The 26413-nt window shown below is 41.9% G+C and overlaps 1 protein-coding gene and 1 long non-coding RNA gene across 4 annotated transcripts in view; one reads left to right on the top strand and one right to left on the bottom strand.

Annotated features, from left to right (window-relative positions):
- The window catches only part of PHF21A (PHD finger protein 21A), a 364795-nt gene that overhangs the window by 102207 nt on the left and 236175 nt on the right, over positions 1–26413 (top strand). The gene's annotated exons all lie outside the window — the stretch shown is intronic.
- On the bottom strand, positions 8014–13380 carry LOC115468825. Its single transcript, XR_003941924.1, has 3 exons — positions 13293–13380; positions 11005–11010; positions 8014–8024 (listed from the first exon to the last, which is right to left on the bottom strand). It is a non-coding gene; the product is annotated as an uncharacterized LOC115468825 (long non-coding RNA).

The following is a 26413-nucleotide window of genomic DNA, read 5'->3' as shown; positions in this document are numbered from 1 at the left end:
AAGTGTTTATAAATTGTAAATTTAAGTCTTTATTTTCCAGCTTATTAGAGATTCTTTGAGAGTACACAAAAAAAATCAGTGTTCATTGGTGTCTACACAGTAAGAGCTCTGCTTACTAAGCTGCGCTAGAGGCGCGTTAGCGTTTTTAGCTTGCGCTAACCATTAGCACGCGCTAGCTGTGTAGGCGCCCATGATATTCCTATGGGTGCGTACCCAGCATGCACTAATTTTGTGTATCCGGTAAAAACATTAGCGCACCTTAGTAAGCTGGACCCTAAGAGCCATGTTTACTAAAGCCACGTTATAGACGCGTTAGCATTTTTAATGCACATTAATCATCTATGTATGTTAACCTTGTACGTGCCTACAATATCCCTATAGGCACCTGCATGGTTAGCGCACGTGCTATGCATTAAAAATGCTAACATGCCTTAGTAAATAGGGCCCTAAAGGTGCTATTGCTGAGTATCTTTTCTAATAGAATCAAATACATGCATTTGTGCAGCTGAAGTTTTGTCAGCACAGAAGAGGCATATAAACAGAGTAGAGAATCCAAGGTAGGCCAGAGAGGAGTGAATGAATACTAGGGGAAGTGGGGGTTTTGGTGTTTGTCCAGTAAACACCTGTCTTACTTTTTTTTTTTTTTTGCACTGGAGGTGTTTTATCACTGTTCATTGCTTAAAGCTAAAATATAATGCAATGTAATATCAATTCACTCATGCCCTTTCTGCAGGAAAAATCCACAAGCAGTGCTTGTTTCCATGGACTTAATAATACATACAAACAAATTAATTCATCAATCATAAAATATAGTACAGTATAATTATAAATACAAAATGCATTATTATAAAATCCCTGCTAGATTTGACTGTCTCTTCACTCTCATTAGGGGGCTACAACAGATTTTATTACAAAACTAACAAAATAAACAGGAAAAATTATATACACAATAGCTAAACTAATGCTCCTATGTCCCCTAAATAATAAAACTACTCTAATCCAATCTAATTTTCCTAAAAATACATAAAGAGACTCTGAAATATCCATATAAACTAAGTTTCCCAACCAAGTTAAAATAGTATTCCTGCCACTCTCATTCACTTAATATTGTTCATATAAAATGTCATAGAAATAATAAAATGGGTGAACATGGAAGCATTCAGAAACTGCTCACACTATTATCTTTCAAGTACAATGCAGATACCCATGCCTGTTGCTGTTAGGCATTAATTTCATGATTAAGCACACCTGGCATTATAAGATATCAGTTTCTGTGGGTTAGCACACTTGTGTACAGATATTGTTTACCACTGGTGTGTATACCTCATGCTCTCAAGTATCAGTTCACATGAGTACACACATCTGTCACTGTCAGTATAAGTTCCCGTGAGTGATCACACCTGTAGCCATTAAGTGTTAATTGTTGCTGGTGTGTACTCCTCTCACTCTCAGGTGTTCAGTGGCATAGGTACCCACACTTGTGTCTGTAAGGTTTCAGTTTCCATATGTAAAACTTCAGTCTGCCCTCAGGTTTCAGTTGCCATGAACACACTTGTCATTCTTAGGTGTAAATAAGACCAGTTTTGTATAGGTTCTATAGATAGGAATAGTAAAGTCTGAAGTTGGGATGTTGACAGTTTGCAACGTGTTTTACAGAAGGCTTGCTGCCCATGGAGACTTTTGTATAAAATATATATAAGGCCATGGAAAAACAACTTATATTTAGCAGCACATATAGCAGGAACAGCCATTTTACAAAAAAATACACTTTGGGCAAAAAAAGTGGCAACACCTAGGGGCCCTTTTGCAAAGCAGCGGTAAGCCCAATCTGGAGCTACCGCTGGCCCATCGTGGGCACCAGTGGGAGTGCCACCCCCAGCGAGCAGCATTTCTGGCAGTAGTGGAAATATTCGAAAAATGTTTCCGCAGGTAGTGGTAATCGGGCAGCACCGGTCACCGCTGGGTTAGTGCAGGAGTCCTTACTGCCACCTGAATGGGTGGTGTTAAGTGCTCCCCCCCTGCAAGGCCACATGGTAAGTGAAATCTTACCACATGGTCATTTCTTTATTCGGCCTTTTTACCCGCTGTGGTAAAAAAGGCCTCAGTGCACGGCAAAAACAGCCCCCGCCACTAACGCAGGGCCCTTTTTACTGCAGCTTGGTAAAAGGACCCCTTAGAGCTGTGTATGTGGAAATGCTGACACTTGCATATGTTGGCGGCAAATTTTGCGACCAAACACACATAAATGCTGCTATATGAACAGTATCCAAGGGCAACCAAGCCTTAAAACTCCACTTTGTTAATTGTTGTGGTTTTAAATGTCAGAGTGGTAAACACAATTGCCCCCTCAATCACTCCTCCAAATTAGTTATCTAGTGCATGTTTAGGTGTAAATGTCATTTAGAGAAATGTTTTGAGCTATTCAGGTATTTCCATTGCAAAATAGGAAACGTACTTTTCAGGCTTTCCCAAACTACACTCAGAGCATGCCCCTCCAAAACTTTACCCTGTTGGTGTACATGTGAAAGCAGGAGCTCTTCTAAAATGACTATTTATACATGTCTAACCATTTACACATGCAAGCCAACTTCTTTAAATGATGTATAGTTCTGCTAAAATGACCTCTAATATCTGACACTATCAGGCAGCAGTTTCCACTGGTACAAATACCGGCCATACTCAGTCCCAAGGGTGACCAGTCTGTTGCTCTCAAGTTTTCACTTGTGGTATTGTACACTTCTTTTTGCTCTTCGAGTTTCAGTTTGCACAAGTGTACATCTAATGCTTTTGGTATCCACTTCCATAGAAAGCCACACTTGTTATTCTTAAGTATCAGTTTCTGAGAAGTACAGTTCTCATGAATAAACACACCTGTCACAATCAGCATCATTTATACAGATGTAAACATCTGTCACTCAGGTTTGCCTTCCCATGTATGACAACACCTGTCACAATCAAATATTAATTTCCACTGATTCAAACAGCTGTCGCTCTTAAGGTCCAGCTGCCACAAGCAAAAATCCATGTGACAGTTGCGTTTCAGTTCCTATTGGTGTAACACTCAGATATCAGATACCACAGGTAAACTTAATCACTGTCATAGCAATCCTCACAGGTGCAAATACCTGCCACTCTCAGCTTCTTGCTTTCAGTTACTACTGAAAAATCCTAATTAATGCCAGGTATTTCTAACACCAGACAACCACAGAAAGCCTCAGTAAAGTAAATTAATCCCAAAGCAGCCACATCAACACTGTTGTAGTGTCCTATAACACAGTTGTCAGTTGTTTTGAATTTAATAAATTGATTGATGGAGGTCTGATTTTGAATTGTTCTATATATTCCAACTGATTCAGGCTTCCATGAATATTTTTGTATACTGTTTCATGTAGCCTGTATTCAAAAATCATTTTGTTTCTGTAGCAGTTTTACTTCTTTCAAACCCACGGATTGTTGGTCTGTCCGTTTGTCTGCATGGTGGCAAAATAACTTTCCAAAAATATAACAGAACAGAGCTAAATTGGTGTGGGGGAAGAACCAGTAAAAACAACTATTGAGTTTGAAAATGGGATTGATAGGATTGGAGGATTCCAGGAAAATTAATTTCCTAAAAAATGGTCCAGTGGGTACCTGTGGGAGATGCAGTTCCAGCTTATGCGGCATAGAAACATTACACCGAAGTATAGCAGTTAGGAACACAAATATACACCCACATGCAGAGGGCTTGGAAATATTTCCATGAGACATAATCCCCCAGATTCTATATAGCGAGACTTAAGTTGTGCATGCAACTTTGGTTGTATTGTGGATTTGCATGTGCAACTTAATTAGTTAAGAAGCCAATCAGCACCAGTAATTTCCACTTAACAATCAATTATTGTGAGTTCTTGTACCAAGTAGAGCGCTGCTGAGCCCGGTACTCGGGCCAGGTTCTGCTTGGCGGCTGGACAACACCAGGTTTCACCTGTGCTAACAGCCGGTCCCCAGAGGTTGAGCCCCTAGGTGCGGGCGGCCTGCAGGACTTACGGAATGGAGCTGGAAGCGGGGTGATGATTGTATCGGCCAGGCAGGCAGCTGGTCAAGAGAGTAATCCAGGTACAAGCGGCAGTCAGTAGGCAGGCGGCAGGCAAGAGAATAATCCAGGTACAGGCAAGTCAGTAGGCAGGCGGCAGGCAAGAAAGTAATCCAAGTACAGGCGAAAGTAAGTAAGCAGGCGGTAGGCAAGAGAGTAATCCAGATGCAGGCGAAAGTCAGTAGGCAGGCGGCAGGCAAGGGAGTAATCCAGGTACAGGCGAAAGTCAGTAGGCAGGCTGCAGGCAAGAGAGTAATCCAAATGCAGGCGAAAGTCAGTAGGCAGGCGGCAGGCAAGAGAGTAATCCAGATGCAGGCAAAAGTCAGTAACAAGGGACCAGTAGATAAGAAGCAGACTACAGAGTTAGAAACACCTACCAAAGTAGAAGCCGAAGCATGGAGTCCAGGGACAGCTCAGCTGATAAAGTGCTGGCGTCTGACATCAGCAGGGAGAAGGGGCACAGCCATAGGACAAGAGCAGGGGAAGGAGGAACCGGAAGACCAATAGGAGAGAAGCAAGGGAAGCCAGGCAAAGGAAGAGCAGACCCAGGTGGGTGGAAGCGAAGCAAACAAGGAGCCTGGAAGCCAGGCAGTGAGAGAGCAGAATCAGGTGTATGGAAGGAAAGCAATTAAGGAGCCTGCAACCACCGCTCTCTGAACAAACCCAGAGAGGACTACACACACATGGCTCAGGCAGTGCCAGTCAAGTGTGCGTGTTGACGGGACCCCACGCAGCCCGAGGATGCTGCTTGCGTTGAGGTAGGGGACATGACAATTATTGACACTAATTGGCATTAATTAGAATTTATGCACAGAACTGTAAGCGTATTCTATAACATGATTTGTGTAAATTCTAAGTCACATAGTTGAAAACGGGGCGTGGCATGGGAGGGTCATGGGCGTTTTTACAATCTATTCATGTGGTTATAGAATACACCCGATCCACGCATAATTTAGGTTTCGACATTTACACCAAGCTTTACTTGGTGTCATGTAGGGGCATTTTCGATAGAACTTCTAAATCAGAATTTGGATGATTTACAAAAACGTCCAAATTCTGAACAGGAAAGAAGGTCATTTTTGAAAAAGATAGACATCTATCTTTTGTGTTCAAAAATGCTATGGACGTCTTGTGATTTGGATGTCCTTTTTTTTGGTCCATTTTCGAACAAAAAATGTCCAAATGCAAAACATCCAAAACAGAGGAGGAGTGGCTTAATGGTTAGTGCAGTGGACTTTGATCCTGGCAACATGGGTTCAATTCCCATAGCTGGTACTTGTGACTTTGGGCAAGTCAAATGCACAAGGGGCATTTTTGGATATGACATCTAAGTCTGAATTTGGACGTTTTTTGTAAAACGTCCAAAATCAGAACAGGAAAGGTCATTTTCTACAAAAAAAGTCTCTATTTTTCTTTTGAAAATGCTGTTTGGAAAAATGTTTTGTGATTTGGATGTTTTATTTTTTGGTCCATTTTCAAACAAATACATTCAAATGCAAAACGTACAAAATCCACAATAAAATGTGGTAAAAGCTTTGGTTGTAATGTAAATCTCAAAGTGCATTAGGAAGTCCACACGGGAGAGAAACCATTTGCATGTTATTCCAGGAATAACATGTATAGAATGTTTGCACGTTTGGGAAGCTTGCCAGATGCCCTTGGCCTGGATTGGCTGCTGTCGTGGACAGGATGCTGGGCTCGATGGACCCTTGGTCTTTTCCCAGTGTGGCATTACTTATGTACTTATGTATAGAGACTGGTAAAAGCTTTGGTAGGAAGGTAAACCTCACAATGCACCAGATAATACACACAGGAGTGAAACCATTTACATGTCCTGAGTGTGGTAAAAGCTTTGGTTGGAAAGAAAGCCTCACATGGCATCAGAAAATCCACACAGGGATGAAACCAATTACATGTACTGAGGAGGTAAAAGCTTCAGTTGCAATGGGACAGGTAATTAGGGAATGTACAGTCTTGCTATGAAGTATGGAAAAATAGTACTCTGGTATTTAGATATATGTAATGAGACCTCCTTTTCATCTATAGATCTGAATTCAAAGCCCAAATCTAATGATAAACAATAGACACAAGGCTCAGATGTTATAAAAAACAACCAAAACAGAAAGCTTGGAATCAGGTAGAATAGTGGAAAAGTGACATCCCAGGAAAGCAATAGGGCATCGTTGGAGGCACTGCAGTGGACTTTATAAAATGCTCCCAGGTACATATCTCACCATTGCTCCCTTACCTTGTCTGCTGAGCCCCCCTCCAAGACCCACTACCCCCAACTGTACACCACTACCATAGACCTTACAGGTGAAGGGAGCACCAATATGTGGGTACAGTGGGTTTCTGGTGGGTTTTGGAGGGCTCACAGTTTCCTCCACAAGTGTAACAAGTAGGGGGAGGTAGAAGCCTGGGTCCACCTGTCTGCAGTTCACTGCACCACTAATAGACTACTCCAGGGACCTGCATGCTATTCTAATGGACTTTAGTATAACATCTGAGGCAGGCAAGTAATATTTTTAATCACATGTTTTTTTTGGTGGGAGGGGGATAGTGACCACTGGGGGAGTAAGGGGATGTGATCCCCGATTCCCTCCAGTGGCCATCTGGTCATTTCGGGCACCTCTTGTGTGGAGTAGAGGAGTAGCCTAGTGGTTAGTGCAGCAGACTTCCATCCTGGGGAAGTGGGTTCAATTCCCACTGCAGCTACTCATTATGAAAACAGGTCTAGCTGAAAACGTCTAAGTTTTAGTCTTGGACGTTTTTGTTTTGTTCCATTATGGCTGAAAAGACGTCTTAAGTCTTAGGAATGCCCAAGTCCTGCCTTGAACACACCCCTGGCACGCCCCCTTGAGATTTAGATGTCCTTCTGACGGACTTCAGAGAAAAATGTCTAAAAAGAGGTTTAGAAAATATTGATTTGGATGTTTTTGTGAGGTAAATGTCCAAATGCAGACTTATGTCACTTTTTGGACATTTTTCTCTTTTGAAAATGAGCCTGATAGTATTGGTGTAACTGCCCATGTCTAAATTTAGTTGCACAGATAGGTGCCCTGCTGAGCATCCTATATAATAATTCTCACCTCCAACAGGATGTGCTTGGGACCGTGCCTGCCGGAAGTGGTCTGCTAGGCAGGCACGCACTGACCTCAGTGACATCAGTGACAGACAATTTGGCAAAGCAAAACAATCTGAGTGCTGGCCATTAGGACACAGGGTTGAGAGGAGAGTTTTAAAAGACTGAAGGAACCGAAAGTGTTAAATGGGGGGAGGGGGGAGTTCTGAACACTGAAAGACATGAACATTTGGGAAAGGAAAACAATCTGAATGCTGGCCATTAGGACACAGGGTAGATAGGAGAGTTTTAAAAGACTGAAGGAAACGAAAGTGTTAAACTGGAGAAGTGGGGGGGGGGGGGGGGGGAGTTGTGAATGACTGAAAGACATGCAAATTTGGGACAGGAAAACAATCTCAATGCTGGCCATTAGCACACAGGGTACATAGGACAGTTTTAAAAGACTGAAGGAACCAAAAGTGTTCAGGGTGGAGGGTCGGGGGGGGGGGGGGGCAAGTTCTGAATGAATGAAAGAAATGAAAATTTACGAGAGGAACACAATCTGAATACCGGGCATTTGTACACAGGGTAGATAGGACACTTTTTTTAAAAAATGAAGGACGTGAAAGTATTACATCTTGGGGGAGGGGTGAGGAGGAAAGCGGTGGGGTATCCGGATACTGGGCGTTAGGGCCACGGGGACACATAGACTTTTGAAAGCCTTAAGGAACCCAAAGTGTGGGAAGGAGGAGGAAAAGGAGGGGAGGGAACGGGGTGAGGGGCATTAGGAACAGGGGAGGGGGCCCTGTCACACACACTCATTCTCACACACACACTGTCACACAGACAGTCTCACTCTGTCACACACCCGCATATTCACTCTGGCTCTCTCTCTCAAACATACACACTCCCAGGAAAACCTTGCTAGCGCCCGTTTCATTCGTTCCAGAAACGGGCGGAAATTTAGGCTTATTCTATTAAGTACGCCTAAATTTAGGTGTAATTTATAGAATATGCCTAGGCTCTTTGTTTTGGCACCAATTTTTTTAGGTGTGATATATAGAATCTAATCCAGTGTACGTGCTTTCTTTACCACATACTCTCTTGCACCTTCATTGCTGCCACACCCCTGTCTCTGTTGGGTGGCTCGTGAGATGAGTATGTTATTTTCTTTGTTGTAAATTCTGCTATGAAACCTAGTAACTGAACCGTGTAGCTTTATTAATGTGGTACCTAGGAGGTCACTTTTGAAACATATGCATGTGGAAATAGCAGCTTTTAAACATGTAGGTTGGTAACGTGTACATGGTAGCACATGTAGATTGGCGACACATGTATATTCTAGTTTTTAGAAAGCTGTGGACATGTTATGGGCATGATTTTGGTGGATTGAAATGTATGTGTCTCCTTTCCATGTTGTAATGGGAATACATGTACACTTTTAGAAATTTCTCTTGTCAGTGATAGCACCTGCTCTGAGGGAGGTGCAAGTGTCAGTTACAACCTCATGTAGACCTGGGGTTTTCACCACTGTATTAAGGGGCAGAAGTGCAAACCTTTGTGCTGTCTACCACCATCTCAGGACCTGGGATCTGTAGTTACCTAAAATCTGATTTATTTGTACCTGCTCCTTTCCTCTACAGGTTTAGCAAAACATGCAGAGTGGTTGGAAAGAATTCCATGAGCTATGCTCTGCATACTTTCTCCACTTGTTTTAAATATATAACTATTTATTTGAAGAATGTCAGGATATATAACATAATGAAACAATGACAGATATCAAAGTTACAGTTTTTCTTCATTTCATAGAACAGTCCTTCTCAACTCTTTCCTGGAGACACACCTAGCTGGTAAGGTTTTCAGGATTACCACAATGAATATGAATGAGATAGATGTCTGCATGTACTGGAGACCCTGTGGACTTACACTAGTATTACTGTTACTGAATTCACACTTAGCATACAGCATCATGCCGCCTAACCTTTGGTGACCTATAGAGAATTACCCCCTATATGTCTCAGAAAAAAGCCCCCAGTGGCTTCAAGAAATGGCCTCACTGCAATAAAGATATAGGTAAAAAGTGGGATATTTGACCACGGAAATACAAATCCTGGAGACAATATCATAAAAACTTCTTTATTGAAGAAAAGACTCTACACAACTGTTGTGTTTCGGCCTACAGGCCTGCATCAGGAGTCTACCGCTATGACGTAGCGTATATGAATCTGAAATGCCTGAAACACGATTTGGTCCGTGTGACGAACCAAACGTAAAGTGATTGGCTATATTACAAAAGTGGTCTTGAAAAAGACCTTTCGTGGTAAGCTTGTCCGTAGCGGGTCACTAGGAGCGCAGCATGGAGCGTTCCAGTTGTGTCGAGTCTTTTCTTCAATAAAGAAGTTTTTATGATATTGTCTCCAGGATTTGTATTTCCGTGGTCAAACATCCCACTTTTTACCTATATCTGTGTTTTCCCATGGGGCGTTTGAGTTCTCCGCTTGATTGCGGATTTTTTTTTAACATATACTCACTGCAATAAAACCATATCATAATAGATAAGCATAATTGGTGCCTGCAGTGCCTGAGGCCTAACTATGATCTCTTTCATTGTGCTGTACACAGATGTCAGTCTTGGTTGTGAAAAATAGCATGAATGAATTTTTGGCACTGAGAAGTCTAGTCCATTAACCTTGACATAGATCCTGGAGCTGTATCAGATGCTGGGCATGTGTCAGCATCGAGAGTGCATTGTTCACACTTAACATCGAGCATTGATAGAGGCTGTCAGAATTGTTCATCCTCTGAGTCCTGCCTGAAGAAGAGGAAGGATTTGTTCTAGATTTCATTGAGGACTCATAAAGCCAAACACCAGGTGGAGTCCAGGGTGCATCAACATCACACCTTATTGGAGCATGGCACTGAGAAGAATGAGGCACCAAAGTCACCAGTGTCCTTGAAGTACCCCAAAGCATGAGGACTGCTCATCCTTGGTGGTATTGGAGAGGGATCTGCAGTCTCCATGGACACTAGACCTGACATCCAGTACTCCTCAAATGACTTAGAAGGATGTGACCATGCCTTTGTTGATGGCAGCACATAAGGAGATTCATTGAGTTGATGGAGTATTTCTTTGCTCATTGTGATGTTGCAGCTTTGACACTGTTGATGGCTATGTAGAGAGAGATCGGCCATTTCTCGAGACTCATGTACTGCTGACCAGAGAGGCGTATACTCTGATTCCTCAAAGGGCCTCAGGGATGATGTCAATTGCACCTATTGTTGATCTCCAGGGCATCAGAGGAGGAAGCTTTGCAGAGGCATTAGTAGGTCAAGACAGACAGAGACTTAGACAATGAGGCTGTCTCTTCCTGTAATACTATTCTCTCCTCTGCTCTGGATGCTCTTGCTCCTCTAAGTCCTCGTTCTGTAAGGCGTACCAAACCCCAGCCTTGGCTGACTTCTAGAATCCGCTACTTACGTTCCTGCGCCTGATGAGATGAACGCCTTTGACTGAAATCCCATGCCAATGCTGACTTCATACATTTCAAATTCTTGCTGACCTCCTTCCAGTCTGCTTTTTCACTTGCCAAACAGTTGACAAACTTGGCTCAAACCCTCGGCATCGCTTTGCCACACTGAACTCTCTCCTCAAAGTGCCTTCACCTCCAACTCCCCCTTCACTTTCTCCCCAGACTCTGGCTGAGTACTTTCATGATAAGGTTCACAAGATTAGCCTTGAATTCTCAACCAAGTCACCTCAACCTTTCCTGCCCTCATGCCATTCTCTCAACCCCCCTTCAACCCTTGCCTCCTTTTCTGAAATCACTGACGAGGAAACTGCACATTTTCTTTCCTCCTCCAAACTGACTACTTGTTCCTGTGATCCTATTCCTACCCAGCTACTTAGCACTATCTCTCCTACTGTCATCCCTTCTATCTGTTGTGTCCTCAATCTTTCACTTTCCACTTCAGCTGTTCCTGATTCCTTCAAATATGCCATAGTTACACCACTCTTCAAAAAACCTTCATTGGACCCAAACTGTCTTCTAACTGTTGTCCCATCTCCCTCCTCCCTTTCCTATCCAAGATAGTAGAATGTGTTGTTCACTGCCGTTATGTTGACTTTCGTTCATCTCAACCTATTTTTGATCCACTTCAATCTGGCTTTTGCCCTTTTCACTCAACTGAAACAGCCATTGATAAAATCTCCAATGACCTGGTCTTGGCCAGATGCAAAGGTCTCTATCCTCATCCTTCTTGATCTATCTGCTGCTTTTGACACTGTTGATCATCGCCTACTCCTTGATACGCTGCCCTCACTTGGATCTGTTCTTTCCTGGTTTTCTTCTTATCTCACCCATTGCACTTTTAGTGTATGCTCTGGTGGATCCTCCTCTGCTTCTATCCCACTATCAGCTGGTGTACCGCAGGGCTCTGTCTTGGAACCTCTTCTTTTTTTCCATCAATACTTCTTCCCTTGGTGCTCTGATCTCATCCCATGATTTTCAGTATCACTTTTATGCTGATGGCTCTCAGGTCTACTGCTCCACACCTGAAATCGCAGCAGGAATCCAGGCCTAAGTATCTGTCTGACATTGCTGCCTGGAGGTCTCACTGCCATCTGAAACTAAACGTGACCAAGACTGAGCTTCTTATCTTTCCCCCTAAACCCAACTCTCCTGTTCCCTCATTCTCTATCTCTGTGGATAACACTGTCATCCTCCCTGTCTCATTAGCTCATAACCTTGGGGTTATCTTTGACTCCTTTCTCTCTTTCTTTGCAGGTATCCAACAGACTACTAAAACCTGTTGTTTCTTTCTCTATAATATCACCAAAATTCACCCTTTCCTTTCTGAGCACAGTACCAAAACCCTTATCCACACTCTTATCACCTCTCGCTTAGACTATTGCAATTTCCTTCTCACAGGTCTCCCACTAAGCCATCTGTAACAGAACAGTGTGTTTTAAGCCTGTAAACTTGCCTTTATTAAATCTTGAAGTGCATTTCTCTAGTTTGGCCAGCAGGTGGTGCATGTTATGTTTTAAGCTATTACAAAGAACTGACCTTTCTTTCCTTAGTTAACACAGGTAAGGACATAACCAGCTTTTTTCAAATGTTGTTGTTGACTGGGGTCTGATTGGCCCAGGAGCTTTTTTCATTTCAATTGTACTGGCTTTTGCTCCAGTTTTAGCCCTGGAGAAGAGAGAGAGAGAGCTTTTTGCTGATGCCCTGTAAAAAAATAGTTATATTTGATAACTGGTGAACAGCTATATGCCCTGATCTCCCCAGATACTTTCTAGGAAGTAAACAAATGTTTAGTTAGTGTTATAGTTGATCCATATTTCAGTTACCTGTTATTGCTTGCTGATTGCACTATTATGTTCCACTGTTCAATTTTTAATAGACAATAAACAATATTTAGTTTATTGCCTCTCCGTTTGGACTGATAAAGAATCCTGGTGGTTTGTGTATTGGGTCTGTAAGTGTTTTCTGAGAACTTGGGGACCACTGGGAGTATGGCCCCAGTAACCTAGAAATCACTGGGGATAATTTGAGAGTGGGAGACTCGCCCAGAGGCGGTTGTGATCCAGTCAGTGGGAGGAGGGTGCTAGTGTGAGCACAAACAGCAGGTGCCGGCAGACCTGAGCTGTGCTGGGGATAGACCCTCTAAGTGGTTGGGCGGGTGGCTAGGTGTTTCGTGACACCATCTTTCTCCCCTTCAATCTGTTCAAAATTCTGCTGCACGACTTATATTCCGCCAGTGTTGCTATGCTCATATTAGCCCTCTCAAGTCACTTCATTGGCTCCCTATCCATTTCTGCATACAGTTCAGACTTCTCTTATTGACTTACAAGTGCATTCACTCTGCAGCTCCTCAGTACCTCTCCACTCTTATCTCTCCCTACACTCCTTCCCGGAACTCCATTCATTGGGTAAGTCTCTCTTATCTGTACCTTTCTCTTCCAGACTCTGTTCCTTTTATCTTGCTACTCCATATGCCTGGAATAGACCTCCTAAGTCAGTACGTCAAGGTCCATCTCCGGCCATCTTCAAATCTAGTGTAAAAGCCCACCTTTTTGATGCTGCTTTTAACTCCTAACTCCTATTCACTTGTATAGTACTCATGTATTTTATCTGTCCCACCTTATTAATTCACTTATCCCTTATTTGGCCTGTTTGTCCATCCTGATTTGATTGTAAGCTCTTTCAAGCAGGGACTGTCTCTTCATGTTCAAGTGTATAGCACTGTGTACGTCTAGTAGTGCTATAGAAATGATAAGTAGTAGTAGTATTGCCTAGACTTCTACTATTTTTCAGGGTCTGATTTTGAATGCTGTTGGGATTTTGATTATGAGAAAGAGATATTCTCAGAAGAGGGTTCAGCTGGCCTACCATCAGATCTGTCTCCACATGAAAGAAGAAAATTCCCTCCTGAGGAACACTCCTTCATTGATTTTGTGTGGGAAATGTCTGATGCCATTCCATTTAAGTAGAGATGGAGAAGGAACCCAGGACAGAAACATTGGGCATCCTCCAGTTCCTTAAGTCCCTTCCTTAGGAAGTTATGACACTGCCCGTTCATAGTATATACTAAAGGATATTCCAAAGGATATACAGTTGAAAATGTGGGAGGCCCCCCCTTTCCATAGCACACATAAATAAGAAAGTCGACTCTATATATAGAGTCCACAAGGTTGACTGTATGTATAGAGTCTGGATTTAAGAAGCATGATAGTCAAATACATTTTCAAAAGGACCAAAAGTTCCAAGACTCACTCCTTGGTGCACTCCTGGGAGAAAACCTTAGACATGAGAATCTTTTGGAAGGTTTTTTCAGAAGCCTATGCTTACTTCCTGCATAGCTTCTTATCAGCTTTTCATGGGCATGTAGTTGCAGATCATTGTACTGGGGAGATTTCTGACACTCTCAGAAGAAGGCCAAGCAACTTCATTAACTAGTGGGTAAAGGGAAAGAGCATGGAAAATACGTGGTCCAAGGAAAATATGATATTTTTATCATTGTGAGCTTCTACTATGGGTTTTGGTGCCCAGAGATTTGCATGCTTCAGGCTCCAGATCTAAGATATAAAATGCAGCATTGTAGCGCTATAGAAATGATAAATAGTAGTAGTAGTAGATAAGGTTCAGGAGGCTGCTACACTTATCAGACAGCAGAGTGACACCCTTAAGACTCTCCCGAGGCTCACTTCCAACCCAGCCTCCTTTTCCAGGAGGTACCAGAATGGAGGTCCTATAACTCTCAAAGGCCTAGATATATTCCTCCCTCCATCAAGGCTGGGTTTTCTTGTCCCAAACAGTAGAGGTCCAAAAGACTCAACCAGTTCTGCAGCCAAAATTGGGGGACAGGGTTTTAGCTGCCTCCAGAAGATCATAGCCATTGTCCTAATTTCTGTGCCAGGAAGTAGGCTAAGGTTTTTCAAAAACCAAAGGACCTTTATAACCTCTGAGCAGTGGATTCTAAAAATCATTTAGCTTTGATACCACATTGCCTACTGATAATATCATAGTCAGGTTCATCAGGAAATACTTACCAAGGAGCTCTTTTCCCTTGTGGATGCCATGGTGATTGAACTGTTTCCACCAGGTGAAAAAATGCAGAGATTTTACTCCAAGAATTTTCTGATCATGGAAATGACAGAGGGGACTGCCTTCCTGTTCTAGATATAAGGGTCCTGAACAAGTTTTTAGTGAGAGAGAAGTTCAGGATGTTTTCTTTAGATATTTTAATTTCCTTTCTTCAAAAGGGTGACTGATTGTATTCTCTGGATTTTGAGAACATTTAACTCGCATAAAGAATACTTCTCTGTCACAAGAGGTATCACCAATTTTATCACAGGGAAGCACCACCACCAGTATTACTTAATGCCTGTTGGCCTCATGTCAGCTCCTTAGGTCTTCACAAAATGACTTGCAGTCATAGTAGCATATCTATGCAGATGGGGTTTGCGTGTGTTTCCATATTTGGGTGATTGGCTGATCAAGAGCACATCTTAGGAAGGGGCAGAAGGATCAATGCAAAAACCACCTGGGTGCTGTATTTACTAGAGTTTGTCATAAACTATCCCAAATCCCAGGAAGCCCATCACCACAGTTGGAATTCATAGGAGCTCTGCTAGACATGACTCAGGTAAAAGCCTTTCTCTTGTAGTCAAGGAATATCAGTCTAGGGCCTGATATTTAAAATGGTTTAAAGGGCCAGGAGAGGCTCCTGGCCACTTTGGGGACTTCCGGGGGGTGGAGCTGGCACTTAACCGGTTAAGTGTGATATTCGTCACTTAGCTGGTTAAACTTAACCACATAAATAGGACTGTATAAAAGGGAATCCTATCTTTATGTGTTTTTTTATAGACAATTAAGTGCTGAATATCGCACTTAACCGGCTATAATTTGGCTGGCTCATATACCTGGAAATTCAGTGCTGGAGCTCAGACATAGCCAGCATTGAATGCTGGTGGCAGTCAGCAAAACGCTGATCACTGCCGCTGAATATCGGGCCCCTAGGGTCTGTAGCAGTAGAAAACCAAGAGTCAGCAGACATCAGCATGGAATAAGACGGCTCAGATGTGGAGCTTCAGCAAATTCAAATCACACACATAAGTTTTCTGTTATTTAAATGAAAGAAGGAAAACAGAGACCTCAGCAAAGCATATACAGCATATTAATTGCTGATAATTACAATAATCGGTCTTTCAAAAAAAAAAAAAATCATTTTAGGAACCAAACGTTTTTCCTGTATTACGCTTCAATCATTATTTCACTAAAATCTCTACTTGCTTTTTCTTACCTTCAAACCAACAGGGACTCACATTTTGGCATTTTTTTGTGTATCAGGGGCTTGTTCAAAAACATATTTCTAAAGTTAAGAGAAAAGTAATCAATAGAATTGTTTCTGTTTTTTTCCATATGCATAGAAGATAATGCTGTCCTTAGTATTTTGCTTCTTCAGTGTTGTGCTGTAGTTACCACAGCATAAAATTTCAATACCAATAGTTTTTCAAAACTAAATGTCACTGTTTCATTAATCAGTGAGGAGTGTGGTAGCCGTGTTAATCCACTCTTAAGGTTATCAATAGAAATCAAACAAAATAAAACATGGAAAAGAAAATAAGATGATACCTTTTTTATTGGACATAACTTAATACATTTCTTGATTAGCTTTCGAAGGTTGCCCTTCTTCGTCAGATCAGAAATAAGCAAATGTGCTAGCTGACAGTGTATATAAGTGAAAACATTCAAGCATTACTATGACAGTCTGACAGGGTGGGAGGATGGGGGTGGGTCGGAGGTATGCATGGGGACATCAAAGCATATCATTGATATTCTAACAGGATGGGTGTGGATAGGTGAGGGGTGGGGTGATCAACAGAGACATACAGCTTTATGGTTTATAATGGGCTAGGAATCCTAGATCCTTGTTGTCCTTTCTGTTGGGTGTTAAAATATTCAATCATTCTGACTTCAAAGGTCTTACGTTCTTGTATGGTTTTAAAGTTACCTTTCAGTATTCTCACTGTGAAATCACTGGTACAGTGTCCTGGTTCTGTGAAGTGCTGTCCCACCGGGGTGGGGGCCCTACTGGCTGTATTGTTCATGTGATGTCTATGTAAATTGAATCTTGTCTTAAGCATCTGGCCTGTTTCTCCAATATAGCATCCTTCGTTACATTTTTTACACTGAATGATATATACCACATTGGAAGATGAGCAAGTGAAAGATCCTTTTATGTTGAATATCTTTCCTTTGTGGATAACTGTGGGGTCCTGTGAAATATTTTGGCATAGTTTGCAACTGGATAAATTACAGGGACGTGTGCCCTTCTGTTCCTTTTCAGTCTGTGATGGAAGTTTACTTCTGATTAGCTTGTGTTTTAAGTTGGGTGGCTGTCGGAAGGCCAGTACTGGTGGGGATGGGAATATCTCTTTCAGTAATTCATCCTCCTGGAGTATAGGTTGTAGATCTCTTATGATTTTCCTCAGTTTTTCCAGCTCTGGATTGTATGTCACTACAAGGGGGATTCTGTCTGTGGATTTTTTCTCCTTGTACTGTAGCAGATTTTCCCTGGGTGTTTTGAGGGAGGAGGCAATATTCTTGGAGATTATTTTGGGGTTGTAGCCTTTCTGTTTGAAGGATGCAGTCAGGCTTTTAAGGTGTCTGTCTCTGTCCGCTGGGTCAGAGCAGATACAGTGGTATCTTGTGGCTTGGCTGTAAATGATGGATCTTTTTGTATGTGAAGGATGGAAGCTGGAGTTGTGGAGGTAGCTGCATCTGTCTGTGGGTTTCTTGTATATAGATGTTTGTATACAGCCATCACTGATTGAGACCATGGTGTCCAAAAAATTGACTTTTTCTGGGGAGTAGTCAATTTTGAATCTGATTGTAGGATGGTATGTATTGAAGGCAGAATAAAATTGTTTCAGAGCTTCTTCACCCTCCGTCCAAATCATAAAAATGTCATCGATGTACCGGTAGTATTTTAGAGGTTTGGTCTGGTGTGTATTCAGAAATGTCTCTTCCAGCTCAGCCATAAAAAGATTGGCATATTGGGGTGCTGTCCTGGTGCCCATCGCAGTGCCCATTATTTGCAGATAGATATCATTGTTAAAGCGGAAGTAGTTGTGAGTTAAAATGAATTTGATTAATTTTGTAATAGTTTCTGGTGAGTATTGATGGTCCAGTGTGGATGTTTTTAGGAGTCTTCCACATGCAACTATGCCATCCGCATGTGGAATGTGGCTGTATAGTGATTCTACATCCATCGTGACCAGAAGGGTGTTAGGTGGTAGTTGCTTGATATTTTTCAATTTATTCAGAAAGTCTGTGGTGTCTTGTATAAAGCTGTTCGTTTTGTGTACGAGAGGTTTCAGAATTCCCTCTATGAATCCAGATATTTCTTCCGTGAGTGTGCCAATACCTGATATGATTGGTCTGCCAGGGTTTCCCGGTTTGTGGATATTGGGTAGCATGTAGAATGTGCCCACAGCAGGCTGGTTTGGTATGAGTTTCTTCAGGTGAGGTTGCGCTTGTGTAGGAAATGTTTTGATAAGGTCTTTCAGCTGTTTTGTGTAATCCTGTGTGGGGTCCTCAGTTAGTTTCCTGTAGTATTTATTGTCTGAGAGCTGTCTTTGCCCCTCTTCAATGTATTTATCAGTGATAAAGCATTTTTAATCCCACTGTTTAAGCTAATAGATTTTAAAGATTCCATCCTGTGTATCTACTGCTACTCCAAGTGAAACAAAATGCACTACCGATCTCCTCAATTACTCATTGACACTTTCAATGACAAAACGTTTTACTGATTCAAATACACGATTATAATTAGCACAGTGTGCCACAATCAAAAATCTAGATTTTTTTTATATTTCAATCTCTTATTTTCTAAATTTTAACTTGTAAAATATTTAATTCACAAAGGCCAAACCCAGCTGAACATTTTTTTTAATTCCTTAAAAAAAATTGACAGTATTTGATCCCAATATTCAATAAGCTCTACAAACTACAGCCTGTATATCCACTTTTGTTCCAATTCAGAAAAAAACACCCTTCCAATCTTCTTTTTCTTGATCTATATAATGGCACTGTATCAATGACAAAACACCTCAATGATTCAAATGCATGTTTCTGATCAACATAATATGCCACAATTGGAGCTTCCAATCTTTTACTCTTTAAGCAGTTTTGGTGTTCTGCAATTCTGATTTTTAACTTATGAGTAGTCTTGCCCACATATAGTTTTCAAGCAGGGCATATTATAATGTAAATGAGATTCTAAATAACAAGAAGAAAAAGAATAATAGGGGTCTCATTATAAAGGTGCGTAATGACAATAATGCATGTTAGTGGCTCCTTAATGTGCATTAAGCTACAATAAAGTGTGTAGCCTAGTGGTTAGTACAGTTGACTTTGATCCTGGCAAACTGGGTTCAATTCCCACTGCAGCACCTTGTGACTTTGGGCAAGTTACTTAACCCTCCATTGCCCCAGTTACAAAATAAGTACCTGAATATATGTAAACTGCTTTGAATTTAGTTGCAATATACCACAGAAAGGCAGTATATCAAGTCCCATTTCCCTTTCCCTAACACGTTACTTTAAGTTACCATGGAATACATAGGGGCCGATACTCAGACTATCAGCCTTATTTTCGAAAATGATGGGCATCCATATTTCGACCCAAATCGGGAAATGGGCACCTTTCTCCGGTGGGCGCCCAAATCGGTATAATCGAAAGCCGATTTTGGGTGCCTTCAACTGCAATCTGTCGCGGGAACGAACAAAGTTGACGGGGGCGTGTCGGAGGCATGGTGAAGGCGGGACTGGGGCGTGTTTATCGGCCGAGCAGAGATGGGCGCCCTTAGCCGATAATGGAAAAAAGAAAAGTGTTTTTAGCGAGAAGTTGGGTCACTTTTTCTTGACCCTTTTTTCTCACAAACAAGCCCCCAAAAAGTGCCCCAACTGCCCAGATGACCACCGGAGGGAATCGGGGATGACCTCCCCTGACTCCCCCAGTGGTCACTAACCCCCTCCCACCAAAAAAAAAGAACTTTCAAACCTTTTTTTGCCAGCCTGTATGCCAGCCTCAAATGTCATACCCAGCTCCATCACAGCAGTATGCAGGTCCCTGGAACAGTTGTTAGTGGGTGCAGTGGACTTCACCCAGGTGGACCCAGGCCCACCCCCCACCTGTTACACTTGTGGTGGTAAATGGGAGCCCTCCAAACCGCCCCCAAAACCCACTGTACCCACATCTAGGTGCCCCCCTTCAGCCATAAGTGCTATGGTAATGGTGTACAGTTGTGGGCAGTGGGTTTGGTGGGGGGGGGGGGGGATTTGAGGGGCTCAGCACCCAAAGGAAGGGAGCTATGGTCTTGGGAGGTATTTTACTTTTTATTTTAAATTGTTACAAGTGCCCCCTAGGGTGCCCGGTTGGTGTCCTGGCATGTGAGGGGGACCAGTGCACTATGAATCCTGACCCCTCCCATGACCCAATGCCTTGGATTTGTTCATTTTTGAGCTGGGCGCCTTCGGTTTCCATTATCGCTGAAAAACGAAACCGCCCAGCTCAAATCCGCACACATCCGATGCATTTGCCCGGCACAAACCGTATTATCGAAAAAAAAGATGGCCGCCCATTTTTTTCGAAAATACGGTCTGTCCCGCCCCTTCATGTACCCGTTCTCGGACATAGATGGCCATGGAGATGGGCGTTCGCGTTCGATTATGTCCCTCCACGGGAGTTACACTGGGTAACTCCCATGGTCGGCACTGAGCCTGGATATTCAATGACGGGCTGTTTCCTGTGACCGGCATTGAATATCTGGTTTATTTTTAGCCGGTTTAAAGATAGCCGGCTAAGTCGATATTCAGACGTAGCCGGTTATCTTTAAACCGGCCAAAGATATCCCACGTTTTCACATGGCCAAATATGGCCCCAAAACCAGCTTTAAAATTCGGTGGATAGCAGTGCACCCAGTAGGCAGGAGGCAGCAGTGGGCAGAGAAAGATGTGTGTAAGTGGATCCAGCTGGGGAGAAGAGAGAAAGATGATACTGGGGTAGGGGTGGAGAGGGTAGTTTGCTGGAGCTGAGAGGGGGAAAGAAAGAGGAGGGTTGCTGGGGTTGAGAGAGGAGAGAGAGGGGATTGGTAGGGCTTAGTAATGAAGTGGACATGCAATGCCAAGTGTTAACAGAAAATTGAAGGTTCAACTAAGACACCAGGGCCCTTCAGTGAATATACTAAACTAGTCCCAGAGATCTGTATATAAGTAAGCTGGTTACTGGAATAGAATTTAGGGAAATAAGTGGGCTGGAACTTCTACTCTTCTTCTTTCCAGCTCTTTGAAGACAAGTGGAAAGTGCTATATAGGAATAACCTATTATCCTAGTTGACTGAAGCAAGTCAGAAAGACCAAGAAGCTTTGCAGATACGTTAAAAAAAAAAAAGCTAAAGCCAAGAACTAAATCCTTAGAGTCCCAACACACAAACCGCTGCTTAGGAGTGGTCTCTTGGTTAGTACAGTGGGGAACTGGGTTTGATTCCCGCTGCTGTCTAATGGTCGGCAGTGGGTTGAGATCCTGGAGAACTGTGTTCAATTCCCTCTGCAGCTCCATGTGACCCTGGGTGAGTCACTTAGCCCTCCATTCAGGTACAATATACTATTTAGATTGTGAGCTCATTAGGGACAGTACCAGTATCTGTAAAGAAATTGTAAACCACTTAGGTCTAGGCAGTATATAAATACTGAAAATAAATAAATTAATATCTGAGACAGGTATAAACCAATAGCCTCTCTTAAGGTTCTGTGACTTGTTTTGTTTAAGGATTTACCTGTGGCTAGGAACAAGGGACCCGATTTTTAAAACTATTATTTAACCAGCCAGGAGCGTTTTAGAGCCTAACTGCAGATTTTCAGCGGGAGATAACCAATTGAATATCCATGGGTAGCGGCTAGCCACTAACTGGATATATCGCACGACGTAGTCGGTTAGGAGTGGATATTCAACACTATACCGGCTATGTTTAGTGGTTAAAATAGACCACATAAATAGCAGACCTATCTTTAACCGCTAAGAACTTAACCAGATAGTGCTGAATATCAGCTTAACTGGTTAAGTTGTCTATGGTCAAAAATGAAACCGGATATTAAATGCTGGTCACCAGAAATGGCCTGGCATTGAATATCCAGGTTTAATGCCAGCAGCGGACAAAAAAAGTGCTGCCTGCCGCTGGCTAAATATCGGGGGCAGAATTTTTATCAAAGATCACTTGAAGGCCAGGAGCCAAACTATTTTGTTTAAAGTCTAAACTGAAACTGAAGATTTTTTGCTTGAGGGCTGCCCGTGAAGGTTTTCTATTGCATGATCTGTTTGTCTCTCTTCAAGTACTAGTACCTGTTATCCTCCAGGCAGGAGCCCAAACAAAGAAAACATGATAGAAACTGTGGACTTGCAAAGCAGTGCATATATCTAGTAGTGATTTGGAAATGATTAGTATATAAGGGCCCTGTTTACTAAGCCATGTTAGAGGCGCGCTAGTGTTTTTAGTGCTCGCTAAATGCTGCCCATAGAATATATGGGTGTCTCTAGCGTTTAGTGCGTGCTAATTTTTAGCACACGGTAAAAATGCTAGCAAGCCTTAGTAAACAGGGCCCTAAATGTTCAGATTTCCTGGCAGGTTACATAAACTGATTAATTAAGTTGTTGGGTTTGGATTTTAGATTTATTACTCACCTTTTCCAAATCTGAGCTCAAGAAAATTACATTCAGGATTGAGTTATTTCCCTGCCCAAATATGCTCACATGCTAACAGCTGGAGTTAGTAACATAGGTTATTTTACCTTAAATCTTGTTTTATGCAGTAGGACCAAGTTATTTATTTATTTATTTATTGCATTTGTATCCCACATTTTCCCACCTTTTTGCAGGTTCAATGTGGCTTACAATACATCATGAATGATGAAGATATATTAGAAAAATAGAATTTAGTTAACAGAAGAATCATGGTAACATGATAATGATAGAACATGATAGTAGAGTAACAAGCAGATATTATAAGACAGTTCTGAATATATGTGGAGGAGCGGTGTATGTTCACATTTGTTGATCTTTGTGGTATGCTTTATCAAAGAGGTGGGTCTTCAGTAGTTTTCGGAAGTTGGTTAGTTCGTAAATCGTTATTTAAGTTGTGCGGCAAAGGGTTCCATCACTGTATACTCAAGTAGGTGAAATTCAACGCATTCATTAATTTGTATTTTAGACCTTTGCAGTTTGGGAAGTGCAGATTAAGGAATGTGCGGGATGATCTTTTAGCATTCCTGGGTGGTAAGTCTATCAGGTCTGACATATAGGCTGGTGCTTCTCCGTGAATGATTTTGTGAACTAGGGAGCAGATTTTGAACGTGATGCGTTCTTTAAGTGGGAGCCAGTGTAGCTTTTCTCGTAGTGGTTTAGCACTTTCATATTTTGTTTTGCCGAATATGAGTCTGGCTGCAGTGTTCTGGGCTGTCTGAACTTTTTTGATTATTTGCTCTTTGCAACCGGCGTAGAGTGCATTGCAGTAATCTAGATGGCTAAGCACCATTGATTGTACCAGGTTGCGGAAAACAGTCCTAGGGAAGAAAGGTCTTACTCTTTTTAATTTCCACATTGAGTGGAACATCTTCTTGGTTGTGTTTTTCACATGGTTCTCAAGTGTTAGGTATCGATCGATGGTAACCCCAAGAATTTTTAGGGTATCCAAAATTGGAAGGTTCAGATTTGGTGTGTTGATGGTGGTGAATAAAGCTTGTTAGCATATAACAGTAACTCTGGTTGTAAGTTGTACCTGAAGCAATGGAAAGTGAAGTTACTTGTCCAAAGTCACAAAAAGTGTCAGTGGGAGAAGTGTGATTTGAATCCTGGCTTCTTGGTTTAGGACCTGCTTCTCTTAACCAATAAGCTACTTCTCCATGGAGTAATTAGAGAAGCATGCTTTTATGTTAAATGTACAGTCATACTATTATAGTGATAGGTAGGATAAGAACAAGCCATGATTGAATAATGTAGATGAACATATTTCCGTTTCATTACATGACGCTTACATCCCACATATGCCTAAAGTTCAGTGTGGCTCACAAAAAGAAAAAGAGCTGAAATGTCTCCAGGAATTACACAACTTCTTAAAAAAACATAAATTTAGGCAACCTATTTGCTGCATAAAAAAGCATTTATATTTATGCAACTTAACGTCTTTAAAATTTTCTGAATAAAAACGTTTTCACCAATCTTCAAAAATTCATATAATTAGACTGTCTCTAAATATCATTTGGTAAATCATTCAAGTGTGTAGATGCCAAATAGGCAAATGTACTAGAAAAAGCCTTTTTCATTCCAAAGTTCTTCACCAAGGAACATGACTACTTTCGGAAAACATGAGTATCTAGCATGTTGTTTTATTTCTTTGAAACCATATAAACATGTTCCCCTATGTGAAGAGGACACTCATGTTCCCCTTAGAAAGATGGACACTGAGGGGGTCTTTTACTAAGGCGCGTTTACGTTTTGGCGCTTGCTAAATGTTAGAGACACCAATGCATTCCTATGGGAACGTTTAGCGCGCCCACAATTTTAGGGAGCTCTAAAAATGTGAGCGCGCCTTAGTAAAAGATGCCCTAAGTTAGTATATTATGCCATATAGCTACTTTTTATTTTGCCTGTATACTTTTCCTCCTAGTCTTAGCTTTAATAGTGTGTTAGCTTTGCCTGTATAGGCAGTCTTTCCTATCCAAAATGTAGTTCTTTTCCATCTTCCACCTTCTATATTTTTATGTACTTTTATAAAGTGCTGTGGCCTGCTAGTTAGCTCTAGCGGTATAGCAAATTTTTAATAAACCATAAACCATTGTTATTGTTATTTTACACCGCCTGATGGTCATGGAAGTGAAGGTTCAAGAAAGTGAAGGCAGTATAGCAAATACATTACATTAAATGTTCCCCATTCTCTCCAGCATCATTTGTCTAAAGCTAAATCGAATGGTAGAACATTCAGGATGCCTGTAGGATTAATACAAAAGTTGCATGAAAAGCTTGTTTGGAATGGATGTACTTTGATTTAAGTGACAAGCAATGGGTCAAGGCCTGCTTCTTTTTTGTTCCATGTGTATTGACTATGGGAGTAATTGTATAAAGCTGAGTGAGGGACCCGAACAGCCAGCTTTTAGAAGAAATCATTCGGTCTCTTCAGAAAGCTTACAGCTGGACCTAGGACTATTTATACTACAAGCTAAGTTTTGATTTAATTATAGTTGCTTATTTTGAATTTTACACTGAAGCACTGTTTGGCACAGTAACATTTATACTTTTCATTTTAAACGTGCTATGATTAGGCAGTGTTTAGGCAGTGTGGACTGAGTTAAGACCCATTGGTCTGTGGTAGTCCTATGAAAGCTTATGAACACATCTGTTTCACTAAACATTTTGTAAGGGGTTTAATGTTGTTAATTAGTGTTTACTGGGGTAGTTTTGGGATTTTTAGAATATGTAGGTTATTAATTTTTCCCAAACTTATTTCCAAGTACTTTATTTCCTCCATTTGAGTTAGTATACAGGGTGAGGCAAAAAGAAAAGCAACCCTCTACAGATTTTTCCCGTTTTCTCAGCAACTGCGTGAAATTTCAGAGTGAAATTTTACAGCTTTATTTGTTGTTACTATCTACGTATATGTGCTTAGTGGAATGAGATTATCTTTAAACATGGCAAAGTTACAGACTTTTTAGTGTGACCACCCAGCAATTTTCGCTTGTTACATAAGAACATAAGCATTGCCATACTAGGACAGACCAAAGGTTCTTCAAGCCCAGTATCTTGTTTCCAGCAGTGGCCAATCCAGGTCACAAATATTCAAAAATGTTTTGCAGTATAAAACTACCATTATTTAGAAAAAAAAAGAAAACAGGGTACCAGCTTACTCTTAATGACGTCACAGTGACATAGACTTTTGTCTGGGGAGCAATGTTGGAGGCCTATCAGAAGCTCCATCCAAAGCTGCAAACAATCACTGACTCGACAAGGCTGTTAAGAACTTCCCAAAGTGACTGAAGACCTGTGTTAAAGCTGGAGGGTTGACGCTTTGAGCATTCACAGTGATTGTGAAGTTCAGACACATTGAGGGGCATAATTGAACGTCGCCGGCCAAATAGATCGCCGGCGATCTGTGTTGGCGGCGGCGCTACAGCTGACCGGAACCATATTATCGAAAAAGATGGCTGGCCATCTTTTTTTTTCGATAATATGGTTTAGCCCGGCCAAATGACGTGGAGTTCGCCGGGTTTGTTTTTCAGCGATAATGGAAAGTTATGTCGGCCATCTCAAACCCCGGCCAAATTCAAGGCATTTGGCCGTGCGAGGAGCCAGCATTTTTAGTGCACTGGCCCCCCTGACATGCCAGGACATCAACCAGCCACCCTAGGGGTCACTGCGGTGGACTTCAGAAAAGCTCCCACGTGCATAGCTCCCTTACTTTGGGAGCTGAGCCCCCCAAACCCCCCCCCCCCAAACTCACTACCCACAAATGTACTGTCCCACTAAAATTGCTCCAGGGACCTGCATACAGCCTCTAGGACTTATGGCTGCTGTATAACTTTGGCACACCAGTTCACACCTGAAGACTAATCTCTCTGAAAAAGTCCTTTCTTGAAATAAGCACGTTTACTCACAGTTAACTGCAGATCAGATATTGTGTCCCACTGGCAAAGAGTCCCCTGGTACTAAGATTAGCAGTAGGT

Source organism: Microcaecilia unicolor, chromosome 4 (assembly GCF_901765095.1).
Source record: "Microcaecilia unicolor chromosome 4, aMicUni1.1, whole genome shotgun sequence".
Taxonomy (NCBI): domain Eukaryota; kingdom Metazoa; phylum Chordata; class Amphibia; order Gymnophiona; family Siphonopidae; genus Microcaecilia; species Microcaecilia unicolor.
Note: the sequence above shows the minus strand (reverse complement) of the source record. Positions and strands in the feature narration are given on the sequence as shown.